Raw genomic sequence first — 13396 nt, 5'->3', positions numbered from 1 at the left:
AGGAGGACTTGGGAGTAGAGGGGGAGATCTGGCAGGAGAGGGGACAGCAGAAGGCAGGGATCTAGCGGAAATAGTTGAGGAATCAGAGGGGGAGGGTGACAACCTCCTCAACTTGTGGGGAATTTGCTCCTCTGGGGTTATGAACGGGGTTAGATGATCAATGTTCACCTTCTGTCTAACCTTTCCATTTCTCTCCAGGTCGGCGCTCTTTCCCTCCAGTCTGGTGATGGTGAAGCGGCCTTCTCTTTCCTTCTCAAGCTTCCCACCAACCCTTTGCTTGTTTTGCCTGTTCGCCCTTTGAACCTTATCACCCACTTTGAAGTCAATTCCAGGTCCCTCAGCCAACTTCCTCTTTACAGTTTTCTGTTGAACTTTTGTGACATTCTTCTGGATGATTTTGAAGAGCTCATCCTGCCTCGTCAGGCTTTCATGGAGGATCTCATCCATGAGGCAATCCTCTATGGTACTGCTCAACTAGTGTAAAGTGCAATGTTATTACAATGTTATTGACTTCAATACACCAGGCGTAAAATACTAGATTCTGAAAGATTGGTTCCCACAGCAGAGCAACACTTACCGGATAATCCCTTGGGACCTCAAGTGGATAGCGTGCCTCTCTCCCAAACATGAGATAGTAGGGGGATATCTTGTTGGTGAGCTGCACTTGGGTCCTCAGGTTAAACATGGTGGAGTCCAGGAAGTCTGCCCACTTGCTGGGCTTTCCATCCACCATTTTCTTCAGAATCCTAAAAGATAAAGTATAGTAGTTTTGCACAAGCAGGTTTTCACGTCATTCTACAATGGCTAAATTCTGAAGCCCACACACACATATATATACATATTATACACACGTCTTGATCGTATATATATACATATATATTATACACACGTCTTGATATATATATATATATATATTATACACACGTCTTGATCGTTACAGACACGACCTTTTGCATCAGGACATAACAAGTTTGTTTGATTACTTCTGAATTGTCCCATTGAGACGCTCGACCAGCCCGTTCGTCTGTGGATGGTATGGTGCACAGAAGCTCCTCTTGATACCAAGTTCAGCACACACTGCTCTGTTGAGCTGAGGATTGAAAGGGAAAGGCAAACTGTAGCATATTGAAGTCAGACCTGTTAATGCTGTAGGTTCATAGATTAGAGACTGCTTCTCACCTTGTTTGTGAATTCACTGCCCTGGTCTGTGAGGATGCGCTTGGGTGCACCAAATCTGTAAAACAGCTTAATGATGCAGTCTGTGACCTCCTCCGCCCTCTTGGTGCACAGTGGGAAGGCCCCACTCCACCTTGTGTAATAATCTACCATTACACAGATGTACTGGTAGCCTTCACTTGTGGTTGCGAGGGGCCCCACCAGGTCCATTCCCACCAACTCCCATGGCTCAGTGACCTGCAAAGGTTCATATATGCTAATACTTAAGCAACTGATTTGTATCCACTCTGAACATGTTTATTTAGTCAGTCATCCGTTATAACCTTACCACAATGGGAGTATGGGCTGTTGGCCTTTTTAGCCCCGTCCTCTCTCTCTGACAGGTGGGACACTGTTTTATCTGTGGAAACAAGGATTACAGTTCACAACCAATTTAGTGCAACATGGGATTAAATGATACATCCCCTCCTAAACTATTGAGTACATGCATCTGTTTGATTAAAAAACGAAGGATACTCAAGGTGCAGTATTCAGTCATGTTAGCTATGAGCTAGTGCAGTGGATGCAGTGTAGCAAGCATACTGTAGGTTAATGGGTAATGGAAACAAAGCATCAACACTTACCCACTTCCTTATGTCCAGTGACATCCCAGGCCAATAGAAGCGCTGCCCAATGACATGCTCCGTCTTGTGCATGCCACAATGGCCACCAATTGGGCTGCAGTGGAACTGCTCAAAGACTTAATTTGCCTCCTTTGCTGACCTGACCACTTTGGCAAGCATTTGATCCCCAAGAGGATCCAGCCTCTTGTGGTAGAGGTAATTCTCTAGATACACAAGAGATGAAGGACTTGTTGTGAGATTTACTATATTTTACACACATTTGAGAAGACAATTGGTGACTTTAGATTATACATCTTACCTTTGACTTCAAAAGGCTTGCTTTGCCTCCGGATTGACCTCTTGTCCTCTTTGGAGGCTTCTCCGGGGTATCTCCCCCAAAGAAGGTACTCCAAGATGATGTGATATTTATCTGCTTCCATGACTACTATCTCCAACACCACTGACTACTATATTCTCCAATATTATATTCTCCAACACTGACTACTATATTCTCCAACACGAACTACTATATTCTCCAATACTATATTCTCACAACATAACACCACTGATTAATTCTCCAACAGCAATGTTATGTTTCCATGTGCTTAAATACTCACCCCAACTAATGTGCACCATGTGTGTTGACTTGGCAATTAGTTCCCTCATTGGCTTCTTTAGACCAGCGTTTCTCAACTGGTGGGTTGCGACCCAAAGGTGGGTCGCGGACATTGGCCATTTTTTTTTTTTTTTTCATTTTTCATTTGAGTTAAATTCAGATTATTGAAACTGGATTAGCCTGACCAGTTTTACTTGTTTAACAAGCTGAAGCATATGCTCTGCCTGTAATTCAAGAGAAGTCTGCCTTTTCATTTCATATTTAATTTTAGTTCAATTCAGATGATTGAAACTGGATTAGCATGGACCCAGTTTAATTAAAGGTTATGACCAGTTTAACTAAAAAGCATATAGCCTGCCTGTGATTCCTTTTTATTTCATATTAGTTAAATTCAGACTACTGAAACTGGATTAGCATGACCAGGTTAACTTGTTTTTTTATTATTATTATTATTATTATTATTATTAGTATTATTATTATTATTATTATTATTAACTTGTTTAAAAACATATAGGCATGTAATTCAAGATAAGTCTGCTTTTATTTCATATTTCATAGAGTTCAAATAAGACTTTCTGAGCATGACCAGTTTGACTTGTTTAAATTTAAAAACGTATAGGCCTGTAATTCAAGTCTGCCTTATTTCAATTGGTTTTTAGCACTAGTTGCACTTCTGTTGCACTTTTTTGTTCATTTGAGGTTTATAACAGTGCATGAAGGCATTGTGTATTAAATTAATGCGCTATTTTTTGTGCAATAAATTTGAGTGGCTTAAAAAAAATCTGAAATTTGGGTCGCAACTTCATGACAAGGAAATTAGTGGGTCCTGAGGCTACACCAGTTGAGAACCACTGCTTTAGACCACACCTTGCCCTTGCAGGTGTCACCTATTTCTCACAATCATCCTGATTACCATGTCTCATAATTGCATGTATGAGAGAATGCAACAAGCAGAGGTTCTTTAAATAACAATTTATTTTTGCACTGGACAATTTAGGATAGTCTACATTCAACCATTTAAAGTGATTTATGGGTTAACTCCTTCCAGAAGTCTTAAGATGTTGGTACTGCAATTCACAGCCTGGATATAGCCTATGTTTGGACCTCTTTCCCTTTGAACATTGTGTAGCCTACAGAAAATATTCAATGAGGTTATTATTTTTGAACATGATAAGCATCCACAGGGGACACATTTGTACAGCAAGCATGTGCATAATTCCAGTCAACTGAAATAAATGTGTCTGCAGTGGGGACAACGACATTTTTCATGGTTCAGAGTTGCACCATGTGTGCTGACTGGGGGCTTATTTATTTCCCTCATTGACTTCTCTGTTACTGGCACATTGACAATTGGATTAACCACACCTTGTTGCAGGTTATCATCATGCTAACCATGTCTGTCTCTTTCATGTATTGCATGTGTGAGAGAATGCAACAAGCAAAGGTTCTTGAAATAACATGTATTAATGGTTGGTAGGCTGATCAACAAGGAATAGGCCTACATGTGTTTTGCTTGAAAATAATAGCATTTCAGCATCTGTCACTAACTAGATTAAAACCTATCCACCTTATTTTTGAATGCCCCACTGTAAAAAATAATTGTGCGTACAAGGTCCGGTTTAACGTGACTTATTGTTGCAGCTTGCCATTTCCTAATGTATTCTACTTGATTTGAAAATATGGCCACCTACACTCAGTCTCTTGTACCCTGGCTGAATTGAACATAACTTGGTCAATAAGTATGTAACATACAAAATAAAACAACCCGTAATATCTTAATTTTATGTAGAATGCAGAGGACATGTAACTGTTTAGTTAAACTTGCATTCCAGGAATATTCTGCTCTTAAGATGACGTTAGTGGCTCGAGTCTGTTTCGTCCTGAAACCCACATAGGGCACAACCTATGTGCGATTCGAAATAACGCATCCGAGATAGAAAACGTTATGAATATAGCCACGTTATAAACAACAAACAAACGCTGGTTATCCGTATGGAAACAGTGTTACTCGAAATTGTTAATATTAGCCACAGCAGGCGATTACCCATGAACAGTGGCGAACCCTGGCCCTGGACACTGGGCCTTCACTCAGGGCCAGTTCCAGAACAAGATGACCAGGAGCGCAGATGCCCGGCCGAAGGCCGGGCCCACTCGGGTGGCCGGCCGCCCGAAAAATTTGACATGTTATTTTACTAAAAATAATGCATTTGACCATCATTTCAAGTAGAATGATACCACCCAAGCAAGAATATTTCAAGTGTTTCAAGTGCTTTACTGAAATATTTGGACCATATAATGATAATACAATTATCTCAACCATAAAAGGTTACATATAGGTGCCAAAAAGCCATAAAATCACATCAAAGAACAAAGAAAAACAACTATAGTACATGCTTTCATGTAAGGCATTTTGATTTTAACATCCACTGTGTGTGTGTGTGTGTGTGTGTGTGTGTGTGTGTGTGTGTGTGTGTGTGTGTGTGTGTGTGTGTGTGTGTGTGTGTGTGTGTGTGTGTGTGTGTGTGTAACCTAATTTAGGCTCTTTCCAGCTTTGTTGCTTGATTGGAGAGATGCAGGCAAAGGAGAGGTCACAAGGGGGCAGCAGCAGGTCAAAATTCAGGCAGAAGGTCACTGGGCTGGCAGGGAGGCAGACTTGGCATTCAACACTGTAGTTGAAAGGAGAGCAAGAGGAGAGAGATGACATCTCATGGAAACAGTCTCAATTAATACATGGAAACATTTTACATCTTAAACTGTACTTACTCACAGTTTGTAATCAATAACAGCTACACTTTTTGTACAAGTTAAATTATAGAAAATGTATTATTATTATTATTATTTGATTATTTGAAAACAACTATAGTACATGCTTTCATGTAAGGCATTTTGATTTTAACATCCACTGTGTGTGTGTCTCACCTAATTTAGGCTCTTTCCAGCTTTGTTGCTTGATTGGAGAGATGCAGGCAGAGGAGAGGTCACAAGGGGACAGCAGCAGGTCAAATTTCAGGCAGGTCACTGGGCTGGCAGGGAGGCAGACTTGGCATTCAACACTGTAGTTGAGAGGAGAGCAAGAGGAGAGAGATGACATCTCATGGAAACAGTCTCAATTAATACATGGAAACATTTTACATCTTAAACTGTACTTACTCACAGTTTGTAATCAATAACAGCTACACTTTTTGTACAAGTTAAATTATAGAAAATGTATTATTATTATTATTTGATTATTTGAAAACAACTATAGTACATGCTTTCATGTAAGGCATTTTGATTTTAACATCCACTGTGTGTGTGTCTCACCTAATTTAGGCTCTTTCCAGCTTTGTTGCTTGATTGGAGAGATGCAGGCAGAGGAGAGGTCACAAGGGGACAGCAGCAGGTCAAATTTCAGGCAGGTCACTGGGCTGGCAGGGAGGCAGACTTGGCATTCAACACTGTAGTTGAGAGGAGAGCAAGAGGAGAGAGATGACATCTCATGGAAACAGTCTCAATTAATACATGGAAACATTTTACATTTTAAACTGTACTTACTCACAGTTTGTAATCAATAACAGCTACACTTTTTGTACAAGTTAAATTATAGAAAATGTATTATTATTATTATTATTTGATTATTTGAAAACAACTATAGTACATGCTTTCATGTAAGGCATTTTGATTTTAACATCCACTGTGTGTGTGTGTGTGTGTGTGTGTGTGTGTGTGTGTGTGTGTGTGTGTGTGTGTGTGTGTGTGTGTGTGTGTGTGTGTGTGTGTGTGTCTCACCTAATTTAGGCTCTTTCCAGCTTTGTTGCTTGATTGGAGAGATGCAGGCAGAGGAGAGGTCACAAGGGGGCAGCAGCAGGTCAAAGTTCAGGCAGAAGGTCACTGGGCTGGCAGGGAGGCAGACTTGGCATTCAACACTGTAGTTGAGAGGAGAGCAAGAGGAGAGAGATGACATCTCATGGAAACAGTCTCAATTAATACATGGAAACATTTTACATCTTAAACTGTACTTACTCACAGTTTGTAATCAATAACAGCTACACTTTTTGTACAAGTTAAATTATAGAAAATTTATTATTATTATTATTTGATTATTTGAAAACAACTATAGTACATGCTTTTATGTAAGGCATTTTGATTTTAACATCCACTGTGTGTGTGTCTCACCTAATTTAGGCTCTTTCCAGCTTTGTTGCTTGATTGGAGAGATGCAGGCAGAGGAGAGGTCACAAGGGGACAGCAGCAGGTCAAATTTCAGGCAGGTCACTGGGCTGGCAGGGAGGCAGACTTGGCATTCAACACTGTAGTTGAGAGGAGAGCAAGAGGAGAGAGATGACATCTCATGGAAACAGTCTCAATTAATACATGGAAACATTTTACATCTTAAACTGTACTTACTCACAGTTTGTAATCAATAACAGCTACACTTTTTGTACAAGTTAAATTATAGAAAATGTATTATTATTATTATTTGATTATTTGAAAACAACTATAGTACATGCTTTCATGTAAGGCATTTTGATTTTAACATCCACTGTGTGTGTGTCTCACCTAATTTAGGCTCTTTCCAGCTTTGTTGCTTGATTGGAGAGATGCAGGCAGAGGAGAGGTCACAAGGGGACAGCAGCAGGTCAAATTTCAGGCAGGTCACTGGGCTGGCAGGGAGGCAGACTTGGCATTCAACACTGTAGTTGAGAGGAGAGCAAGAGGAGAGAGATGACATCTCATGGAAACAGTCTCAATTAATACATGGAAACATTTTACATTTTAAACTGTACTTACTCACAGTTTGTAATCAATAACAGCTACACTTTTTGTACAAGTTAAATTATAGAAAATGTATTATTATTATTATTATTTGATTATTTGAAAACAACTATAGTACATGCTTTCATGTAAGGCATTTTGATTTTAACATCCACTGTGTGTGTGTGTGTGTGTGTGTGTGTGTGTGTGTGTGTGTGTGTGTGTGTGTCTCACCTAATTTAGGCTCTTTCCAGCTTTGTTGCTTGATTGGAGAGATGCAGGCAGAGGAGAGGTCACAAGGGGGCAGCAGCAGGTCAAAGTTCAGGCAGAAGGTCACTGGGCTGGCAGGGAGGCAGACTTGGCATTCAACACTGTAGTTGAGAGGAGAGCAAGAGGAGAGAGATGACATCTCATGGAAACAGTCTCAATTAATACATGGAAACATTTTACATCTTAAACTGTACTTACTCACAGTTTGTAATCAATAACAGCTACACTTTTTGTACAAGTTAAATTATAGAAAATGTATTATTATTATTATTTGATTATTTGAAAACAACTATAGTACATGCTTTCATGTAAGGCATTTTGATTTTAACATCCACTGTGTGTGTGTCTCACCTAATTTAGGCTCTTTCCAGCTTTGTTGCTTGATTGGAGAGATGCAGGCAGAGGAGAGGTCACAAGGGGACAGCAGCAGGTCAAATTTCAGGCAGGTCACTGGGCTGGCAGGGAGGCAGACTTGGCATTCAACACTGTAGTTGAGAGGAGAGCAAGAGGAGAGAGATGACATCTCATGGAAACAGTCTCAATTAATACATGGAAACATTTTACATTTTAAACTGTACTTACTCACAGTTTGTAATCAATAACAGCTACACTTTTTGTACAAGTTAAATTATAGAAAATGTATTATTATTATTATTAATATTTGATTATTGAAGAAAAGAAACTCACCAATTGAAGATCACTTAAAAACAAAATCCATCCTGCGATCCTTTTTAACAAAGTGTGCGATTGCTGGGTCGTACAGTTTATCCTTTGACTGGAGCTCAATGATAAGTTCTTTCTCAACTGAGATTAATGCCAAAGCTGAGAGACGAGCCTGTCCAGTGCTGTTTCTTGTGTATGTTTTGATCCTTTTCAGTGCTGAAAATGTTCTCTCTACGGAGGCTGTAGAAACAGGGATGGTTAAGACCAGGCAAGTGAGGCGGTGGAGTTGGGACATACTTTCAGTCAGTCCCTTCTGCTGGAGGAAGTGGAGGAGGTCAAGAGGACTGCGTCCCTCGAAGTCAGACATAGCATACATGACCCCAAGCTCAGTCTTCAGACGGGGCATTTCAAAATGACACCCATAACTTTGCTCCAGACTGGAGAGCGCAGCGCTGGGGAAGCTCTGCCGATATGCCATAAACCGCTGTGGGTCTAGAAGGGCAAGAAACACTAGTCTCTCATGGTCTCTGAACCTGTCCCTCACCTGTGTGTGCAGGTTGTCCATGATCCCACTGTGTAGCTGCTGGTAATGAGTCTGCACATCAACCTGTGCCCCAGCCTGCCGCCTTCTCGCCTCCCCAGTCTCACCAACTGTTTCCTCATAGATGGCTTGGAACTTCAACTTCTCCCTCTGGATGCTGTCACAGAATTCATTAATCCTATTCAGACAGAACTGCATGTCCAACTGTTTCGTCTGCAGAATGTCAAACAGTACATCAGAATGTTCAAATATGGAGGTGAAGGTTGCCAGAAGGAAACGGAACTCGAAGCTGGACATAAGGTTTACATACCCATCTGCACAGCTAATAGTGTCATTGTCAAAGTCCCCGTGATGATGCACAATGTGCTGGAACAGCTCTTGTAGCTCTTCTCTCCTCTCGTACACTATGTTGACCAGGCGAGATGAATACAACCATCGTGTTGGGGCAACTCTGGGTAGTCGGCGCTGGCATATGTCATCCAGTAATTTAGTGCGTTTTGGTGATCTTGAGAAAAACGCTGCCATGCCACTGATATGGCTAAAAAATATTTTGCATTCCCTGATCTTTGCAGCACCTTGAGACATGACCAAATTCAGTCTGTGGGCAAAGCAGTGAACAAATAACGCCTGTGGGATTGCTTCCTTTACCCTAGCCTGAACCCCATGTAAACCAGAGGCCATCACCGCAGCTCCGTCATAACACTGTGCAACTACATGTGATTTGCATCCGATCTCGTCAAGAAAGGCAAGAATGCGAGCTGCAACAGCCTCCGCCCGCTTGTCAGCAGTGACATCTTCGAATCGAAAAAATCTCTCCTTCACGCCATTGTCAGTGACATAACGTAACACGTATGACATCTGTGCTGCGTTACTCACATCAGTTGTCTCATCAACCATGACTGCAACAAATGGGGTGTTCCTCGCCTCTTCTTTCATTGCATCCATTACCACGTCTGCAGTGGCACTGATCAGGTCATTTTGGATTTTGCTCGATGTACCAATAAAAACCTTAGATGTTGCCAGGTGACATCTCAGATCACTATCATACGCAGCCAAATAGTCTAACAACTCCAAATAATTTCCTTTGTTCGTCGATTCGCTGCGCTCATCATGTCCCCTAAAACTTAATTCTTGTTTACCCAAAAATACCACAGTGTGGAGGAGCCGCTTCAAAATCTCCCTGTTTTGCTTCACCTGTGCATTGTGTGCAGTAGTCTCCCTCCGTTGTTGCTCATCAAGCTGCAGATCAATACGCACGTCTCCAAAAGTTTTCAGCGTAACAGTGCAGGTGTCCGGTAGTTGACTGATGTCTCAGCGCTGATTTAGACAAGCAACTCAAATTATTGAATCCCGTGCTTGACCAGGTCCCCACGTCCGAATTGAAAAGCAAGCAAGGCCAACAATAAAGCTTGTTGGTGCGCTGACTACCTGTCAGCCATCGATAGCTCAGCCATCGATAGCGGCTGTAAGCGCTAACGTGAAAGTATCTCTTGTACTTTTTGCCTACCTCCACTAACCCTGCCAACGCAGGCAATGGCCTACCTTGCCGGACAATTTCCATCTTTTTCTGGAAATTTAGTCTTGCAAAAGGTTCAAGAATCAAGCCACCTACGACGTCTTCCTCATCAACTTGTATCGCTGCCGCCATATTTTCCCTTCCTTCTCCAAATCGAATTGTTATCAGATAAAATCCTTTGCGTGTCTGTCTGTGTTTCTCTCTCCGTAGGGCTTTCATCCCGCTTTTTGTCATGGGGCGTTTCTCTATTCGTTCATCTGCTCATTCATTGGGTCTACCTGCCTTCAATCAGTTCGTCTGCTTCATCCATTGGGTTGCCTTCGCCGGGTCGTGGCTCACCCACACTCTGCACACACCCACAACTCAACTAATTGTGATTGGTTGACACAAAAACTCCATGAGATTCTGATTGGTTAAAGAGCAGGCGAGCACAGTCAGGCGAGGCGTCAACAAGTCGAACACCCCCGACGGCACACTTCCTGCTGCTTTTCTTCTTCTACAGTTTTGTTTAACAGCGGTTTGTAAACAAATTAAAACATGCATTAGCGCCACCCACACTCACTGCTCAAATAACACAGCCCTTCAGATTCCTTATTTTTATTTTAATGTAGGCATTCCAGGTGGTATTTATGTAAAATATGGAGTGACAGCTTGGAATAGATATAAAATTGAAGTTTCTACACTTCACTGTGGGTTTGTGATGCACCTGTGTTGAACCAATGGGCGCTCAGCTTGATGCGTTTCTCGTCATCCTCTCTCATCCGCAGTCGGGCGCAGTTGGTGGGGAGCAACTGCGGCGCCTCGCTCCAAATCTGCGCCCGCCTCGCTCTCGCGAGAGTCACGTGACTCACGCAGTCGGGCAGGACGGAGCAAGTCGGACAACTTTCTAACCATCATGCAACGGGGCAAGCAAGGCGCTGGTCGAATCTGCGCAGAATTTGCTCATCTCAAACGAGCCTAATGAGTTTGCTTCAAGAAAGTCAAGACAGGCAGATTCAATGGTGGAGTACATGCGCCCCCTAGTGGATGCATGCATTTACATAAGGGGGGGCACGCATGTACAGGGGGGTTGATTTGCGCGTAACAACGGCACCAGAGCAGCGTGGTCTCAGGAGGCAAGCATGGCTCTGGCTGTAGCTCTGCTGACTGGCAGGGCAGGTAGCCCTAAGTAGAAGACCTGGCAACAGTGATCAGGTGCTGCCCATCTCCAATCAGGCTAATCAGCCCAGCTCCCAGCTCAGCAGCAAGCAACCTGCAATGCAAACCTTAACAGTATGCAGGCCAAAGTAAATGACAATAGGCCCTATGACCATCACAATATATATATATATATATATGCGTAAACCTGAAAATCTGCGTAAACATCGGCACGGCCTGTGGTCCTTCAGGCTAGAGCGAGGTGCTCGGCGCAGGTGAATGACGTGCAGCGCACAGGCCTCCCTGAGGCATCCTCCCTGCCCATGGTATGGCATGGTAGGATTGCCTTTTTCCGCGGGAGGTTCTGGTGAGACGAAGGAGGTGCCCGGCCTGGAATCACCCCACAGGGCCTTAGACCTCCATGCACCGAAGGTCTCGCAATACTGCGGTGTAGCACTAAACTCTATTGCAGCAGATTGGGCGTGATCAACCCTTCAGCGGGCAACGTTGCAGACTGAGTAGGAAGGCTGATCCGTGAGCGGATGCTTCTGGAAGGCGGGTCGGGGTCGTAATCGGCCTCGGCTGGGTCTACTGGGCGAGGGTGTATGATGTTGTCAGACCCGAAACACCCCACGACCCCAGTTAACATCACTGATGACGCGTCCCAGCGCATGCAGTAGTATGTATACTTGAACCTATATATATATATATATATATATATATATATATATATATATATATATATATATATCTATATATATATATATCTATATATATATATATATATATATGATGAGAGAGAAGGAATGTATCCCATATACTTCAGAGCATTTTCAGGGAGGGACCGCACACTCCAGGACTAGACTTTTATAGAAAAAATGTATTATAAAAAAGACAACGCGTTTCGCTTGCACTTCTTCAGGTCTTACTGAGTGACTGTTCCAGTCAAACTAATATAGTGTGTGGCAGGAAGACACACCCACCAACACACCGGTTGTCAATTAGCCTACCATCAGATCATACAGGAAAGACAGCAATCAGCAATAGCCTACATAAATATGTTTACATCATAGAAAACAATAAACAATACATAAATATGTTTACATCATAGTAAACGATCATTACACAGCATACATGTAGAGAGGAATAACATACGGCCATAAATCCAATGACATGAATAAATTAGCCTACATGTTTAGTCCAAAAAGGAATTGAGTACCAGACTCTCATTTAGACCATAAGGTTCAACAGTATTCAGTGTAAAAATCCAATAAGACTCTCTCTGTAGCAGTAGTTTGTGAATATCGCCACCTCTAGTCGGCAGGGAAACCTTTTCAATCCCCATGAATCTGAGAGTAGATGCCGCACCATGCCCCCTCTCACTATAGTGTCTGGCGATGGCGTATAACATATTACCGTTTCTAATAGCGGCTTTGTGTTCAGCGATGCGTAATTTAAGACTACGCTTCGTCTGTCCAACATACACCATACCACAGGGACATTTTAAACAGTATATGACATGGGTTGTATCACAATTAGTAGTATAATAGGGTGGGTAGCATTGAAATAAACAAAACAAACTCATTTTTCTAGGTGGGCGTGTTTAGGGCATCTACGTCATCAAAGGGGCGTGGCTTCTTTTTTTTGTGAAAAGTCAATTTTTCACTTGTTCCTCAAAGGGCACTTCTCCATTTCACCCTGTGTAAATCACTTTCTTGTGAAAAGTCAATTTTTCACTTGTTCCTCAAAGGGCACTTCTCCATTTTAACCTGTTTTTAAACCATTATGTGAAAAGTCAATTTTTTCACTTGTTCTCCAAAGGGCACTTCTCCATTTTAACCTGTGTTTAAAGCCATTTTGAGCAAAAAGGCTTTATTTCACTTGTTCTCCAAAGGGCACTTCTCCATTTTCCCCTCATACCAACAGACCCCAGCAGTAGCGTTTTTTTTTTTTTTTTTTTGCAATTAAATTATCACCCCCTATCAGCAGAGCGTTGCAACATGATGTTTTTTGAACACGGGCAAAAGTTTTAACCATAGACAAAATGTAATTAGACCATCTAACAACTAGTTGTTAATTTTTTTATCTCGGCCAAATACATTTGGCCCATTTTAGGAACTACTAAACTAGCCTACAGATTC

The sequence above is a fragment of the Poromitra crassiceps genome, assembly GCF_964638095.1.
Source record: "Poromitra crassiceps genome assembly, contig: HAP1_SCAFFOLD_59, whole genome shotgun sequence".
Taxonomy (NCBI): Eukaryota; Metazoa; Chordata; class Actinopteri; order Beryciformes; family Melamphaidae; genus Poromitra; species Poromitra crassiceps.
This window is presented reverse-complemented; position numbering follows the sequence as displayed.